This window comes from Lolium perenne, chromosome 5, assembly GCF_019359855.2.
Source record: "Lolium perenne isolate Kyuss_39 chromosome 5, Kyuss_2.0, whole genome shotgun sequence".
Lineage (NCBI taxonomy): Eukaryota > Viridiplantae > Streptophyta > Magnoliopsida > Poales > Poaceae > Lolium > Lolium perenne.
Window position 1 is genome coordinate 226,594,449 of NC_067248.2, and position 16,164 is coordinate 226,610,612.

The following is a 16,164-nucleotide window of genomic DNA, read 5'->3' on the forward strand; positions in this document are numbered from 1 at the left end:
AATCTTCGCATGGTGTCCAGCTAACATGCCAGGAGTACCCAGGGAACTTGCCGAGCACCACCTAAACTTGGATCCACTAGCGAGACCAATCAAACAACCTTTGCGACGTTTTTCGGAATCAAATCGCAAGGCTATGCTGTCAGAAATCGATCGACTAAGAGAAGCTGGTTTTATCAAGGAGTTGCACACAGAAGCCACATGGGTAGCAAATCCTGTGTTGGTGCCGAAGAAAAACACTAAGGTCCTTCACATGTGTGTCGACTTTACGTGTCTCAATAAACATTGTCCAAAGGATCACTTTCCCCTCCCGAGGATCGATCAAATTATCGACTCCACGGCAGGATGTGAACGTCTTTCCTTCCTGGACGCATATTCTGGTTATAACCAGATCAGATTAAAAGAAGAAGATGAAGTAAAAACAGCATTCATCACACCTTACGGCGTTTTCTGCTACAGAACAATGCCCTTTGGTCTGAAAAACGCGGGAGCAACATATCAGAGGATGGTGCAGAAGTGTTTGGCGACACAGATTGGAAAAAACGTGCAAGTATACATCGACGATGTCGTCATAACGTCAAAAAAGGGGGCGACGCTGATCGAGGATCTCAAGGAAACCTTTGACAACCTCGACAAATTCTGCCTCAAGCTGAACCCGACGAAGTGCTCCTTCGGCGTCCCAGCAGGAGAACTTTTGGGGTTTCTAGTTTCAGCAAGAGGGATTGAAGCAAATCCCGACAAAATACAAGCTATCGTAACAATGAGGAAGCCAACAAAGTTAAAAGAAATACAGCAACTAACTGGGCGAGTCGCAGCTTTGAGCAGATTCGTCGCCAGGCTGGGAGAAAAAGCGTTACCGTTTTATGCTCTGATAAAGCAAGGGGAGAAATTCCAGTGGAACGAAGAAGCGGATAGAGCTTTCGAGGATCTGAAATGCACAATCTCGACACCACCAATCTTGGTGGCGCCGAAGGAAAAGGAACCTCTCCTGCTGTACATTGCAGCCACACCCCAAGTGGTTAGCACGGTGCTAGTTGTCGAAAGAGAAGAAGAAGGAAAACTCCATGGAGTGCAAAGGCCAGTATATTTCATGAGTGAAGTTTTATCGCCTTCCAAACAGCGGTACCCGCAGTACCAGAAACTAGCATATGGAGTAATTGCTACGGCAAGAAAGTTGCGCCACTATTTTTCGGCACACCCGATAATAGTAGTCAACGAAGCACCTCTTTCAAATATACTGAACAATCCAGAAGCTACAGGGCGTGTCTCCCTTTGGGGAATAGAGCTTTCCCCTCGGGACATCACGTATGAAAAAAGAAAGGCAATCAAGTCGCAAGTTTTGCCAGATTTCATTGCAGAGTGGATGGAGCTGCAAAACACGGGACCCCCAGATTTGTCGAGAACTTGGACCATGAACTTTGATGGGTCCAAGAGAGTAGAAGGAGCTGGCGCAGGAGTGATACTTATATCACCTGAAGGCGACAAGTTAAAATACGTCCTCCGGATGACGTTCCCTAACGCATCCAACAATGAAGCAGAATATGAAGCCCTCATACACGGAATGAAAATGGCGAAAGCTTGCGGTGCAACTCGATTAAAAATCTTTGGAAACTCACAATTGGTGGCTCAGCAAGTTATGAACCAATGTGATGCAGTCAATGATAGCATGATAGCATACAAGGAGGTGTACAATGAGCTCGAGAAGCTGTTCGATGGATGCGAGGTAAACCACATCAGTAGGTTGAGCAATGATGAAGCCGACGTTCTCACAAACATCGGGTCGCAGTGCCTCCCAATCCCGCCAGGAGTATTTTGGTAGGAGATAGCGGAGAGATCCACAAAGCCGAAGAAGTCGCAGAAAAAAGCAAAGGAAGAAAAAGTTTCGGCGTCCCTCAAAGAAGCTGCGGAGGATGAAGAGGACCAAGAGCTTGTGATGATGGTAGAAGTTCCTTGGATGCAAGCGTACATATCATATATCCTCAGGAAAGAAATACCCGACGATCCAGTTGAGGCAAGGCGAGTTATTCGACGATCCAAAGCTTTCACTGTGGTCAAAGGGGAGCTATACAAGCGAAGTATTTCAGGGGTCCTGCAAAGGTGCGTCACACCCGAGGAAGGAAGGACAATCCTAAAGGATGTGCACGAAGGTATATGTGGCCACCACGCGAGTAGTCGAGCCATTGCAGCCAAGATTTTTCGGGCAGGATTTTATTGGTTGACAACAATTGAGGATGCCAAGGAAATAGTACGAACCTGCGACGCGTGCCAAAGGTTTGCCGCAAAACCTCACTCCCCGGCAGCAGAACTGACGCCAATACCATTGTCATGGCCCTTTGCCCAATGGGGACTTGATATGGTGGGCAAGTTGCACAAAGCTTCGCCAGGAGGATATGAGTACCTGCTGGTCGCTGTCGACAAATTCACCAAGTGGGTAGAAGCGAAGCCAATAAATTCACCAGATGCAGCGTCGGCAATAAAGTTTGTGAAAGGCCTCGTTTTTCGGTTTGGAGTGCCTCATAGCATTGTCACAGATAATAGTACAAACTTTACGTCCAAGGAATTCAAGGAGTTCTGCGCAGAAGTAGGCATCAAATTGCACTTTGCGTCAGTTGGGCACCCGCAAACCAATGGCCAAGTCGAGAAAGCCAATGGTATCATCTGCAACGGCCTCAAAAAGCGCCTGCTAGGACCGCTTGAAAAAGCTCGACATACCTGGCCAGAGGAATTGCCAAGTGTTTTGTGGAGCATCCGAACAACACCAAATACGGTGACACAAGAAACTCCGTTTTTTCTCGTCCACGGAGCCGAAGCAGTATTACCAATTGAAATAGAGCATGATTCTCCAAGAGTAACAGAGTATGACGAAGAAACATCACGAAAAGCTCGGGAGGATGACATGGACGCACTCGATGAAGCTCGAGACGAAGTACTTTCACGAGTCACCAAATAACAGCAGGACCTCAAAAACTACCACAGTCGACGGTTAAGGCCAAGATCTTTCCAGGTCGGAGATTTGGTCTTACGGTTAAATCAAAAAAGTACTGAAAAGCTCGAATCACCATGGCTAGGCCCTTACGTCGTCACAGAAGTCATCGATGGAGGAGCATACAGGATCAAGGACAAGAAGACGGGGGCTCCCAAGAAAAACCCCTGGAACGTGGCGCAGCTCAGGCGGTTCTACGCCTAGAGTCGAAATATAGTCCTCCTTTGTAAAAATACAATGTACTGAAACGCCCGCGAGTTTTCAGACGCACTCTTTTCCTTTTCGGGGCACCGAGTGGGGCCGGAAAGGTTTTTAATGAGGCGGGCTCGCGGTGCTGCAATATAATAAAGATAGTGGAGATATACTTCTTATTCCTCAACACGCTCGGGGGCTCAACGCCTTCAAGTTACAAAATACATACAATATAGATAAACTAGACTTACCGAAATATTTCGCCTTGGTACAATAATACCTCGCCAAATATAAACATCGGAAGCTAACAATTATAAACATAGTATACTCGTCAAAATATTATTGCTTTGGTCTGAAAACCTCGCAAGAAAAATATAGAACTTCAACACCAAGACACTCGGGGGTTGTAACCCATCGATGGAAAAATAAATATATCTTCTTACGACAAGAGGAAAAATTTTCGAGATAGCAAAACAATATAAACTCCAGCCAGAGGCTCGGGGGCTCCAACAATATAGGCTACTTTACAATATAAACAAATTTCTTCGGAACAAAAAGAGATCAAAACAATACAGACATAATTTCTCGCAATATAGTACAGCTCAATCAAGGCCTAAGATACTATCTATGGATAAACCTCTGGTTGTTTTGTGTTCAGCATAGGTCCCCTTGACGAAGAATTCTGAATCCATCCAAAGAAGTTCGTCCATCATCGACTCGGCCACAGGAGTCACCATGTCATTGATTGTGTCAATATCATTTTTTCGCCGCGATTTTTTGGCCAAGCAATCAGCAACAATCTTCGTCAGGTCCAACTTGGGATGGCAAATGTTTATCATAATCATGGCGAACCTTGCTCCAGCAGTCAATTGAGCTCGCACAAAATTATGAATGCGAGGGGCATCTCTAAATTTCTCCAGTAGTCCAGGAAGAGTTTTTGGAGTTTCATCTCAAGGAAATAAAGTCTTGTAAACCAGGGTCAAGGTTCTCGTGCAAAAATTGAGAAATTCGCGCACCTGGCAAGCGCGATCTTGAAACCTAACAATTTGCTGGGTCCGTTCAGGGGTGGCCCAAAACAGACAACCATGGTTAAGAGAAAGATTGATGAGGAGATTTGTTCTGACATTCACTCTTTCATCTTCAGCGGCAACGTCAAGAACAGAGCCTATTAAGCGACAAGGCAAGAAATTTAAGGGGAGGCACAGTAAAACAAGAAAGAAGCAGTATGAGGTTGGAAAAACATACCTAGCATATCCGTGCTAGCTTCAGACATTAGCTCGAGCATGCTATTTTCTCGAGCAGTGGCCTTTTCAGCTTCCGACACAGCAACATCCTTGGCAGCTATGGCCTCTTTGGCTTGTTGGAGGGCAATTTTCTCTCTTTCAGATGCTTTTCGAGATTGTTCCATCATTGCCAGAGTTTGCTTTTTCATGGATTGAAGCTGTTGTCGAAGTTCTTGCAAATCTTGCGACAAATGTTTGCTTGCAGAACCTTCGATGAGGATATCATCGACTAGCATTTTCTTCGAGAAGGAAGAAGCAGGTGAAGTATCGGCAGAACAAGGGTTGGCGGAGTAGTTATCAAATATTAACTGGAAAAGAAAGTCTCAGGATCAATGATAGTGCAAGGTAGAATTTCATTGATCTTCAGGAAATTTACATGGATATTACAGAAGAAAGTTCTCCAAAAGAACTACTAAGATAATTGTCGCCAAAGCTAATATGGCAACAATAACAAAAGAAACAGAGAAAGCAAAAGAAGAGGCATTCAACTAGACCTCCGGCCTTGATGAGCTAGGAGTTGCAGATGGCTTGATCCCGAGATAGGCCAGGATTTCTTCGTATTGGGCTTTGCCGCCTTGATCAACGACCGCCATTTTGTTTGTTCTATCTGCTTGGTGTCGCCAACTTTCATCCAGTCAACAGTTTGTTGGCTGTCAGCGACCAAGGCAACGGTGCTCTCGACAGCAATCTTCATGTTCTCCTGGCGCATCTTCAGTCCAAGATCCTCCGGTGGATTGAAGTTCTTGGCAAGGGCAAGAAAAGTCTTGGGCTCCTCTTTCTTCGGGAAGAAGTAGGGGAACAACTTTGATAATCCTGCGTCAGCATGCTCCATGCCTTCGCGAACTTCGGTTCCATGAAACTCCAGATAAGAGAGTGCGTCAAGGAGAGGATCATTGTCGGGATTCTCAAGGTCAAATTCTTGGTTTGTTCGACCTGCCACAGAAAATATATGTTGGTCGATAGCAAGTAAGAAAAAGCAAGTCTAAGAAAGATAGAAGGGATCGACAAAATTACCGAGGAAGCGCCGGTTCTGCGTGTTCAAGCGCTTGATGATCCCCTTTTCACGAGTAGCCTGTGCGGCCTTGTGTTCGTTCAAAGCAGTTTCGGCATCATCAAGTCTCTTTTGCAGATCGTCGACACCAGCAGCTTTTGCCTTGGCCTTCTCAGCCTCTGCTTTAGCTTGGCTAGCGTCAAGTTCAGCCTTCTTGCGAGCCGTTTCGCTTTGCTCTAGTTTTTGAGCAAGCGTGTCGACAAGCTTGTTGGCCTCTGCAAGTTTCTCTGTCAAAATAGTAAAGAATCATCAAAATGGCGACAAGATAGGAGCAAGAAGCTATAAACAAGGGGCAGCAAAAAAGTTATTACCTTCAGTCTTGCTGGCATACTCACGGTACCCAATGAATTGGGCACCGATGCGAACAAGCTCTTTGATCATAGGCTATCAAAGAAGAACAAAGAGAGAAAAAGTCGGTAAGGGAAAAATATGAAGGCATGAAAAAGCAAACAGAGGAAATATAGATAATGACAAGAAAACCAAAAACTTACATCATCCAAGAGAGAATTGGAGGAGCTACCCAATTGAAGGGTAGGCTCCGGGATTGTTTCAACCCTTGTCCTTTTTGGTGAAGGGGCAAGAGGGCTTGAAGGAGGAGTGGTGGCGCCAACGTTTTGTTGAGGAGGCGAGGATTCTTCTCCCTCAACTGGCGTCTCCGAAACAATTAAAGTATGTGACGTGCTCGTTCGAGCAGCCACATCAAGAATTGGTACTTCTTCCTCATCATCACTGCGATTAAAAATCGACAGCATAAAAAGCAAGATAAGACAAAAATCTTCGAGTACAGAAATAAGGGGAAATAAAAGTGACTTACGAGCTGATGAGGGATTCAAGATATGGATCATAAGTTGCCTTCTGACGCGAAGGACCAACTTCTTCGGCTTTGGAGGTGCCGGAATCTTCGGCATCATTCCTTTTCCTCTTGTTCCCTGGAGAAACAGCAGGAGGAGGAGATTGTGCCGATGCAGTGCCTTCGGAGGCAGCATCCTTTTCAGAAGATCCCGCAGATTTTAGAGAATCCACGGGTTCATTCACAAAAGAGGGGGCCTCTTGGTTGTCATCAGTGACAACGGCCCTTTCCTCGACTTCTCCACCTTCAGGAAGAGGAGGAAGCGAGACAAGGTTTGGATGGTTCTGTAAAAATAATATAGGGGAAGATATCAGAAAAGGAGTTACAAAAAAGATAGCAAAGCAATAACAAATCAATCGACAAAGGTTACCTTGGGAAATGGATTGGCGGTGCTGAATGGTTTTACACGGCAAGAAGAAGGGACAGGATCTTTTTTGCTGAGAGACGAGATTTTCCGGACAAGCTTTTCTAAGTCCTTGACCTCTAAATCCGCTGACAACCGGTCTGCGTCCTTGTCGCCAGCATATTTCCAGAGAGGGTATTTGCGAGCCTGAAGAGGCTGCACTCTAGTCCTAAGAAAATATGCCGTGATTTGGATACCTGACAACTCTTTGCCGCGAGTATTTTGCAACTCATGGATGCGAGTCATCAGGGCTTCTGTCGCTATTTTTTCTTCTTCGGTAGCCTCTGCGTCCCAGGAGCGGCGGCGAAGGATTTTCTCGGCACCATCGAAGGGAGGGATGTTGTCTTCAGCACATCCGTGGTTTTCTTCCTGAATGTACAACCACTTCTTGCGCCACCCCTGGACTGAGTCAGGAAGTTTGACGTCGAAGTAATCGACGGTGAGGCGAACGGAAATAACAACGCCGCCTATATTTTAGGCGATGTTGGGAGAGCCATTATGGCGACAAAAGAAAATGCGCTTCCATAGTGCCCAGTTAGGCTGGACGCCAAGGAAGGCCTCGCAGAGGGTGATGAAAATGGTGATATGAAGGATGGAATTGGGCGTGAGGTGGTGAAGTTGCAGACCGTAAATAAAGAGCAGTCCGCGGAGAAAAGGATGAATGGGGGCGGAAAGACCGCAGATGAGGTGGTCGACAAAACTTACCCGGTACCCCATTGGAGGGGTTGGGTAGCTTTCCTCGCTAGGGAAGCTCAGCGCGTTGGGTTTCTTGCTGATCCCCAGCTTCTTCAGCAGATTGATGTCCTGGGTGGAAATCTTGGACCTTTCCCACTCCGCGGTTCCCAGATCCACGGCGGCCATTGATGATTCCGGCGTGCTGTGCCTGGTCAAACGACGCGGTGGCATCAACAATGGCGCAGGAATGCAGCTTTGAGAAGATAAGCTTAGGGGATTGAGGAGCGCAGGAGGAGGTTTTGCAGAGGAGAGCAGAGGTGCGGCGTGAGCGGAAGTGCTCGAGGAGGAATAAGGAGATCTTATATAGAGGTGCGGTGAAACGGCGGACCGTTGGATAGAAAAAATGCGTGGCAGATGATAACCACGTGGAAGTAGGGGTAAAAAAGTATTTTAACATTGGAGAAGTTACGGTATGTGCGCCAGAAAAAACGGAGGACGTGTGTCCCCCACTTGCACGACATGTCAAGATAGTGGATAAATTGGGCCCGCAAGGCAGCGGGAGAAGACTTCTCGCGATTTTTGACTGGCAATCGTGGCTATCGTCAGCCATAACGTCACCTTGGCAGAAGGAAAAATTCGCCTTAACATCTTCATGAAAGGCGACATGGAAAAATAATGTTGAGCCTTTGATCAAATACAAGTTTTTGATCAAATGCTCGGGGGCTACTTTGGAAAGAAGAAAAATAAAGAAAAAATAGAAATGACGTGAGCCTATGATCAAATACAAATATTTGTTCATAGCCTCGGGGGCTACTCCCATCGGGAGCGCTGTTCGCGCACCCGAGAAATTATAAAACTTCGGGAGATAAAAGAAAATATAGCGGAATAAGGTGTGGAGCCTACAACCAAGTACAAGTCCTTGGCTGTAGCCTCGGGGGCTACTCCCATCGGGAACGCTGCTCGCGTACCCGATGAAATCATAAAAAAGAAAGAAAGAAAGAGAAAAAGAAAGATAGCAGAGCAAAAGAGTATATTTCGAGTTATAAATAACTCTGCATATACTCCCATCGGGAGAGCAATATAAGTCATCTTTGACTCGATAAAATGTGCCATTCCAACAGCCGAATAAGCACTCGACAATATATTCTCAGAACGCCAAAGTTGCGATCAATTTCTGAATGCCGCAAATTTGCGAAGGTAAGACCCCAGATCCGTTCTGTGAGGCGTGGCATCGCCAAAGACTGCGCTCTGCTACTTTTATCCGTATCAACAGATAAGAAGAAAAATCCTAACGGACGCGTTAGGTACCCGATAAATTTTACTGGGACTCGACAGAATGGTAAGACCTTAAGCGGCACCTGTCGAAGTTTGCACCAGTATCCCGAGATCATGTCCAGGGACGTGATCTTGAAGTAGGTTTTTGCGGATTGCCACTAGAGCAGTTAACTAGTACCTGATCCGTCAGATGAACTAGCCCCAACTATCATCATCCCTGTACAATATAGAAGTTTATGAGAAGAAATATGGAAAAGTTAAAGTTGTCGAATAAAAATAAACAGTGGAGATTTTCCCTGACTCTATGATTCAAGCAAAATCTCGGGGGCTACTGACATAGGCATCCCAAATGGGCCTGCCGAAGATAGTACCCGGGGTTTACTGAAGGCGCACTACCCGAAGAATAAGAAGATTCGGAAGCCCAAGATATTATTAAGGAAAGCTAGAGTTGTAATAGGAAGTGTTATTTGTAATCTTGCGGGATGAGTTAGAAACCTTCCCGGACTCTGTAACTTGTACAACACGAATCCCTCGGCTCCGCCTCCTATATAAGAGGGAGTCGAGGGACGAAGAAATCATCGAATCATTGTTTCTCAAACCCTAATTTCATAATCGTCGAGTACTTTTCGGCTGAACCTTCGAGATCTACTTGCCCTCTACTTCCAACTAAACCCTAGTCTACAACCCGTAGGCATTGACAAGTTAATACCTTGTCACCTAACGTGTCATACTTCAAGGTCTTCGGATGCAAATTCTACATACTTATCAAGGACACACGCCTATCCAAGTTTGATTCAAGAGCTCAAGAAGGAATTTTCGTTGGCTATGCTACGGATTCTCACGCCTATAGAGTCTTCAACAAGTCAAGTGGACGTGTTGTAGAATCTTGTGATGTGACGTTCGATGAAGATGATAGATCTTTGGAGGAGCGAAGTGCTTCTTGTGAGAAAGGAGATGCAATTCCCCGGATACCATAGGAAGGATGAGTCTGGGCATTCGCCTACCTCAAACACTACCTTCTATGAGTACCGGGGAAGGACCAAGTTCCACCCATGTGGAGCCATCTACACCACAAGGCCAAGCTTCTTCCATTGATCTAACAAATGCAAGCCAACCTCTATACCAACCTCAAGTTCAACCTCAACCTCAAGATCAACCTCGACATCTACAACAACAATCGAGTCCAAGTTCACCTCAACAAGCTCAAGAACAACATACACCGCAAGCTCGTCTACCTCAACACCCAACATCAAGTGACCAAGGTCAAGCTTCAAGTTCTTCTCCGAGTGGTTCGGGGAGAGTCTTCATGGACGATAATACTCCCTATACCCCCGAGCCATCCGGATCTCATGACCATGTTGCCTCTTTCAATGACAATGGAGGTCAAGGCGAGGACCTAAACCGTGACGAAGTCCAAGAGAACTCACAAGAACCATCTCCTCAAGCCGACACTCGCCGTGAAGATTCTACTCCAAGACACTTGCGTCTCAAGTCTCATTCCTTGCAAAACATCATTGGTGATCTAAAGAGAAATGTCACCACTCGGAGGCAACTAGCAAACTTTTGTGCGCACCATGCCTTTGTCTCTAGGGTGGAACCACTCAAAGTTGATGATGCTCTCAACGATTCCGATTGGTTGAATGCAATGCAAGAGGAACTCAACAACTTCAAGAGGAATGATGTATGGACTCTCATGAAGCGACCCGATCATTGCCGCAATGTTATCGGCACCAAGTGGATCTTCAAGAACAAGCAAGATGAAAGTGGCACGGTCATCCGCAACAAAGCAAGATTGGTGGCACAAGGCTATTCTCAAATCGAAGGCGTGGACTTTGGTGAAACCTTTGCACCCGTTGCAAGGCTCGAGTCCATCCGTATCCTTTTGGCCTTTGCCTCACATCATGGCTTTAAGTTGCAACAAATGGATGTTAAGAGTGCTTTTCTTAATGGTCCTCTACATGAGGAACTATATGTGAAGCAACCCCCGGGTTTCGAGGACCCCCATTTTCCGGACCATGTCTTCAAGCTCAAAAAGGCCCTATATGGTCTCAAACAAGCTCCTAGAGCTTGGTATGAGCATCTCAAGGAGTTGCTTGAAGACCGTGGTTTCCAAGTGGGGAAAATCGATCCCACTCTTTTTACTAAGAAGGTCAATGGGGAGCTTTTCGTATGCCAACTCTATGTAGATGACATCATATTTGGCTCTACTAACACCAAATTCAACGATGAGTTTGCTATGTTGATGACAAATAGGTTTGAGATGTCAATGATGGGTGAACTCAAGTACTTCCTCGGGTTCGAGATCAAGCAAATGCGACAAGGCACCTTCATCAATCAAGCGAAGTACCTCCAAGACATGCTCAAGCGCTTTGATATGAAGGACGCCATGGGGATCGGAACTCCGATGCAACTCAAGTGTCAACTCACTCTTGATGAGGGCGGCAAGGCGGTGGATACCAAGCTCTACCGTTCGATGATAGGTTCGCTTCTCTACCTTTGTGCCTCTCGCCCGGATATCATGTTGAGCGTTGGTATGTGTGCACGGTTTCAAGCAAGTCCGAAGGAAAGCCACCTTGTGGCGGTCAAGAGGATCTTTCGATATTTAGTTGATACCCCACACTTCGGACTATGGTACCCAAGGGACACGGACTTTGCTTTGGCTGGTTTCACCGACTCCGATTGGGCGGGCGACAAGATTGATAGGAAGTCTACCTCCGGAGCATGTCACTTTCTTGGAAGATCTTTGGTGTGTTGGTCCTCAAAGAAGCAAAATTGTGTCTCCGTCTCCACCGCGGAAGCCGAGTATATTGCTGCGGCGAGTAGTTGTGCTCAAATCTTATGGATGAGGCAAACCTTGCGGGACTATGGACTCGAGTATAGCAAGGTGCCTCTTTTGTGCGACAATGAGAGCGCAATCAAGATCGCCTACAATCCGGTTCTTCATGGCAAGACGAAGCACATCGAGATACGGAACCACTTCATCCGGGACCACATTGCTCGCGGAGATATTGTATTATCCTATATTGGCACCAAGGAGCAATTGGCGGACATCTTCACGAAGCCCTTGGATGAGAAGCGCTTTATTGAGTTGAGGCATGAGCTAAACATCATTGATCCGTCGAGCTTTGCTTGACCGTCGTGCGCACATACCAATCTTACCATCATATCTAGATGAAAGGTACGCATGGACATAGGGGGAGTGCGGTTTAAATCCATTGAGCTATCACTCCCCCCATAATGCATAAAGAAATCCAAAACATTTGCTATTTGTTAATTAAGTGACTTATGAGCTTCATGTTGAGTTGTAGTCCGTGAGTCCTAGATACATCTACGTGACCTCACAACTACTATACTCTTACACGGTGGCTTTGGCCACCAACACCCCCTCTTCGCGGGTTTTTCGGTTCTTCGTGACCTTGTTTTGTCTTTCTTCTTTGCTTTCTTCTTCTTGTTTTTGAGAACCTCCTCCTAGCTTGTTTTCTCGTGATTTTTGCAAGCTTGGTTGTATGTTCTTTTTCTCCATCTCTCTAGTTTCGTTACCCTCCTTTTTGGTGTTCCGATGCCAAAGGGGGAGAAGTTCCTAGGTGGATGGAGACCTTTGTTATTTGTAGCCATTTGGTTCTAGTTGCTTATCTTGTCTCTCGGCTACATCAACAACCCCATGGAGGCATCCTATTGTGAGTTTGGGTATTCTCAAGGCTATGGTATGATAACTTCACCCAAATCTCCGTATATGATCTTATGTTGCCTCCATATTGTGCATATGCCTCTTGAACATGTCATCTATCTTTGTTGCATATGTGCTTGGTTTGTAAAAACTAGGGGGAGTGATGTCTCTATAACATGTGCATTTGTATTCAAATACATATTCATGATATGCACATGTGTAGGGGAAGCTCCGTCTAGTTTTTGCAAATCTAATGTTCTCATCATAATATCATATGTTGTTGTCAACTCTTGTGTTGTCATCAAACACAAAAAAGGGGGAGATTGTAAGAGCAAAATTCATACCCCAAGTTTTGTGTGTTTGATGACAACACTTGAGCAATCTCACCGTGTGCCTTGAGTATCATTGTTAGATTTGCAAGTACACGGTGACCTCGCCGGACGCGTCAAGATCGGAAGACTGAAGCGTAGTTGATAGGTTTTCCGGTTTTGTGTGTGTTTAGCGAGGTAACAAAGTTGGAGAGAAAAAGGGAAGAAAACCAGATTTAGCCAGGCCGGTACTACCGTGCACTGTAGCGGTAGTACCGCTACCCCTATAGGTACCGCCCTCGGTACCGCTCTCGAGTCTGCGCTGAATTCGTCCCCAGAACAAGTTGCGGTACCCCTGCATGCACTGGGCGGTAGTACCGCACACGAGCGGTCGAAACGCTCAAGGTCCCGCTAGACGTACCGTAACGCGTTACGGTCGTACCGCTCCGGTACCGCCCTGGTACCGCTCTGGATCCAGTAAGGTCTGGACCCTATTGCGGTACCACGAGCGGTACCTTGGGCGGTAGTACCGCTCTGTGTCCTTTGACCAGAGCTGGGGTGATTTCGAACTCGGGGCGGTAATACCGCTTACCCCAAAGCGGTAGTACCGCTTAGGCCAAATCTGGACATAACGGTTGGATTTGGAGGAGCCTATTTAAGGGCCCCTTCTTCCCCACCCGATTTTATCTCTTCCCCTTCTCTCTCCTCCATTGTTGCTGAGCTTAATCCTTGTGGATCTCCTTCCCCCTCCAACCAATCTTTCCCTAATTTTGAGGATAGGTGGAGGAGACCCCGATCTATAGTTCTACCAAGAGAGATTTCACAAATACTAGCTATTCCTTAGTGGATCTTGGTGGTAGGGTTCCTTTGGTGGATCTTGGAGAAGAGTTCCTTTGGTGGAGCATTGGGGAGTTCCTTTGGTGGAGCCTTGGAGAGTTTCTTGGTGGAGCCTTGGAGAGTTTCTTGGTGGAGCATTGGAAGAGTTCCTATGGTGGAGCATTGGTGATGGGTTCCTATGGTGGAGCATTAGAGATGTGCAGCTATGGAGTCTAGCTTGGTGATGTACTAGCTCCATAGGGTGTTGGGAGCATCCTTGTGTGTGTGGAGCTCGCCCCAACCTTGTGAATGAATCACCGCCTCGACCGGTGCCTTAGTGGAAGAGGGAGAGCACCTCCGTGGAGCTCTCTCAAGGAAGAGGGTGAGGCCTTCCTTCGTGGTGTGGCCGCCTAGTCTCTTGTGTGAGACTAGCACTTCCTCAACGCAGACGTACCTCCTTTAGTGGAGGGAACTGCGGGAAACAAACCTCGACTCGCCTCGCGCCCCCCAGTTGTCTCGCTCCTTACTTTTGTTATCTTGTTGATTCCTTTACTTGTTGCACATGCTCTAGCTTCATTGTAGGATCACCCCCATTGCTAAAAGTCACACCTTTACCTTCTGTTGCATAAAACTTGAAAAAGACTAAAACTTATCGTAGCGCCATTCACCCCCACCTCTTGTTCGCTACGATCCGTTCAACCCTCACCCTTCCCAATTAGCTACCACACTGCCCCAATTTCACCACCGGAGGCCGCCGGAGACGCTGAAGACCGAGCTGAAGTTCCCGAGCCTCCCCGGAGCCGCCGCGACCCTCCTTCGACTCGCCGGAGCTTCCTCCGCTGTTTTCCCGCCTCGTCGACCCCGCTGGACCACGGTAAGGACCCTCCCTAGACCCCCATGGCCGCCGGCTAGGGTTTGCGCTCGTCGGAGCTCGTCTCCGACGAGGACGACACCACAACTGTCTGATCTCCTTTTAATTGTAACATCCCAAAAATTTCAAAAACAAAACAAATGAATTTCCCTTTTCCAAATTTTGGAACCAACAAAAACTTTTCTTAAGTTTAGTTTGATACATAGTGGTCTTGTTTAATTCTTGTACTATTGCCATGATTGCTTGTTTAATTAGTATTTGAAATAATCTTAAACCCTAAACCTCCCCCCTCTTTTTACCATCCAAGTTAAAATAAAATAAAAAGGAATTTAAATAAGAAAAGGCCTATGTGCCTATGGCTATTTTTGTGAAACTTTACCCTAGGCCTTTCTACATGGTTTTGAGGATTGGAAAACCTTCATAAACCTTACCTAGTACTTATCAAACCAAATCCAAAGTGAAACAAAAGAAAATAAAAAGAAACTAAAAATGCCATAGAGGCATATGAGAGCAAATAGCAAATTTGTGAATTTGAGGATCTTGACCCTAAAACTTGTTGTGAAGGGTTGGATCACTCCTCTATACCATTTCAACACTCAACAACATCAATTGGGTCAAGCCAAGTCAAATTAAAAATCAAATGCAACATATGCATAGAGGCATATGTGACACATAGCCAATTTACCCAAACCTTGACCTATGCATTTATACCTTACCCAAATGGTGTGACACCATCTCTAAACCTAATCTAACACTAAATTGACCCTCAACCTTGCCCAAGTAAAGCAAGGGGAACAAATTACAAGAATAAGGAAAATTGACATATCACCTCTTATGTGTTATGGCCATTTTTGCAAATCTTTGAGCTAGACCTTTTGGAATGGTTTCAATGGTTTGGAAATGTTCCTAAACTAATAAGAATCACTTTGGAGTCAAGAAAAATCAAATAAAATGGAGAGAAATGAAATGGTGAGAAAATTCCATTTTCACTCACATACACTTTAGCCAATTTTGCAAAACTCCAATCAAGGCCACCATTGCTTGCTCCCTTGGTTGTGAAACACTTTGTTATCAATTACCAACTCAAATCCATCAAAGAAACCAGAATCAAATCAAAGAAAATTGCAAATCCAACTTACATGTGATAATGGTCATATGACCACTTTGTAATATCTTCACCACTTTGCACCCCTGGCTTTGACTTTTCTTAAACCAACATTGGTCAACACTTGCCACCTCATCCAAGACCATGTCAAGATGAACCACTTTGCTGTTGACAACCAGTGCTGACTTTGACCAGGTTGACCAGAAATGAATTGACAAGAGGAGACATTGAAACAAAGAGAAGATCAACCCCCATTTTGAAATCTTGCAAACCTGCATCAAATTGACCACCACCACCACCATTCTACCTCTCTATTTATATGAATGATATCCACCAAAAAGATTTCCAAAATTTGACAAAAATCTTCATGCGGCCATTATTACAAACACCTTGCAGGCAGTAACCAGATTTGTGCCCATGCTGAGTTTTTGTTTGAACCAAGTCCAACCCTGGCCCTCCTCTGCTTCTCTGGAACTCCACCACACCTCTTGGCACCAGTCTAAGCCCCTGCAACCTTTGCATTGGACCTCCATGAACGTGGCATGACCATGCCGTGGCATGGCATGCCACCACCATGCCATCACTCCCTCCTCTCCCATCCAGGCCACGCCACCGGTCCTTGAGCTTGACCTGACCTTGCTGATCATGATCGTGCATGCTCTGAGTCGAGGAGACGTCGGCACTGGCC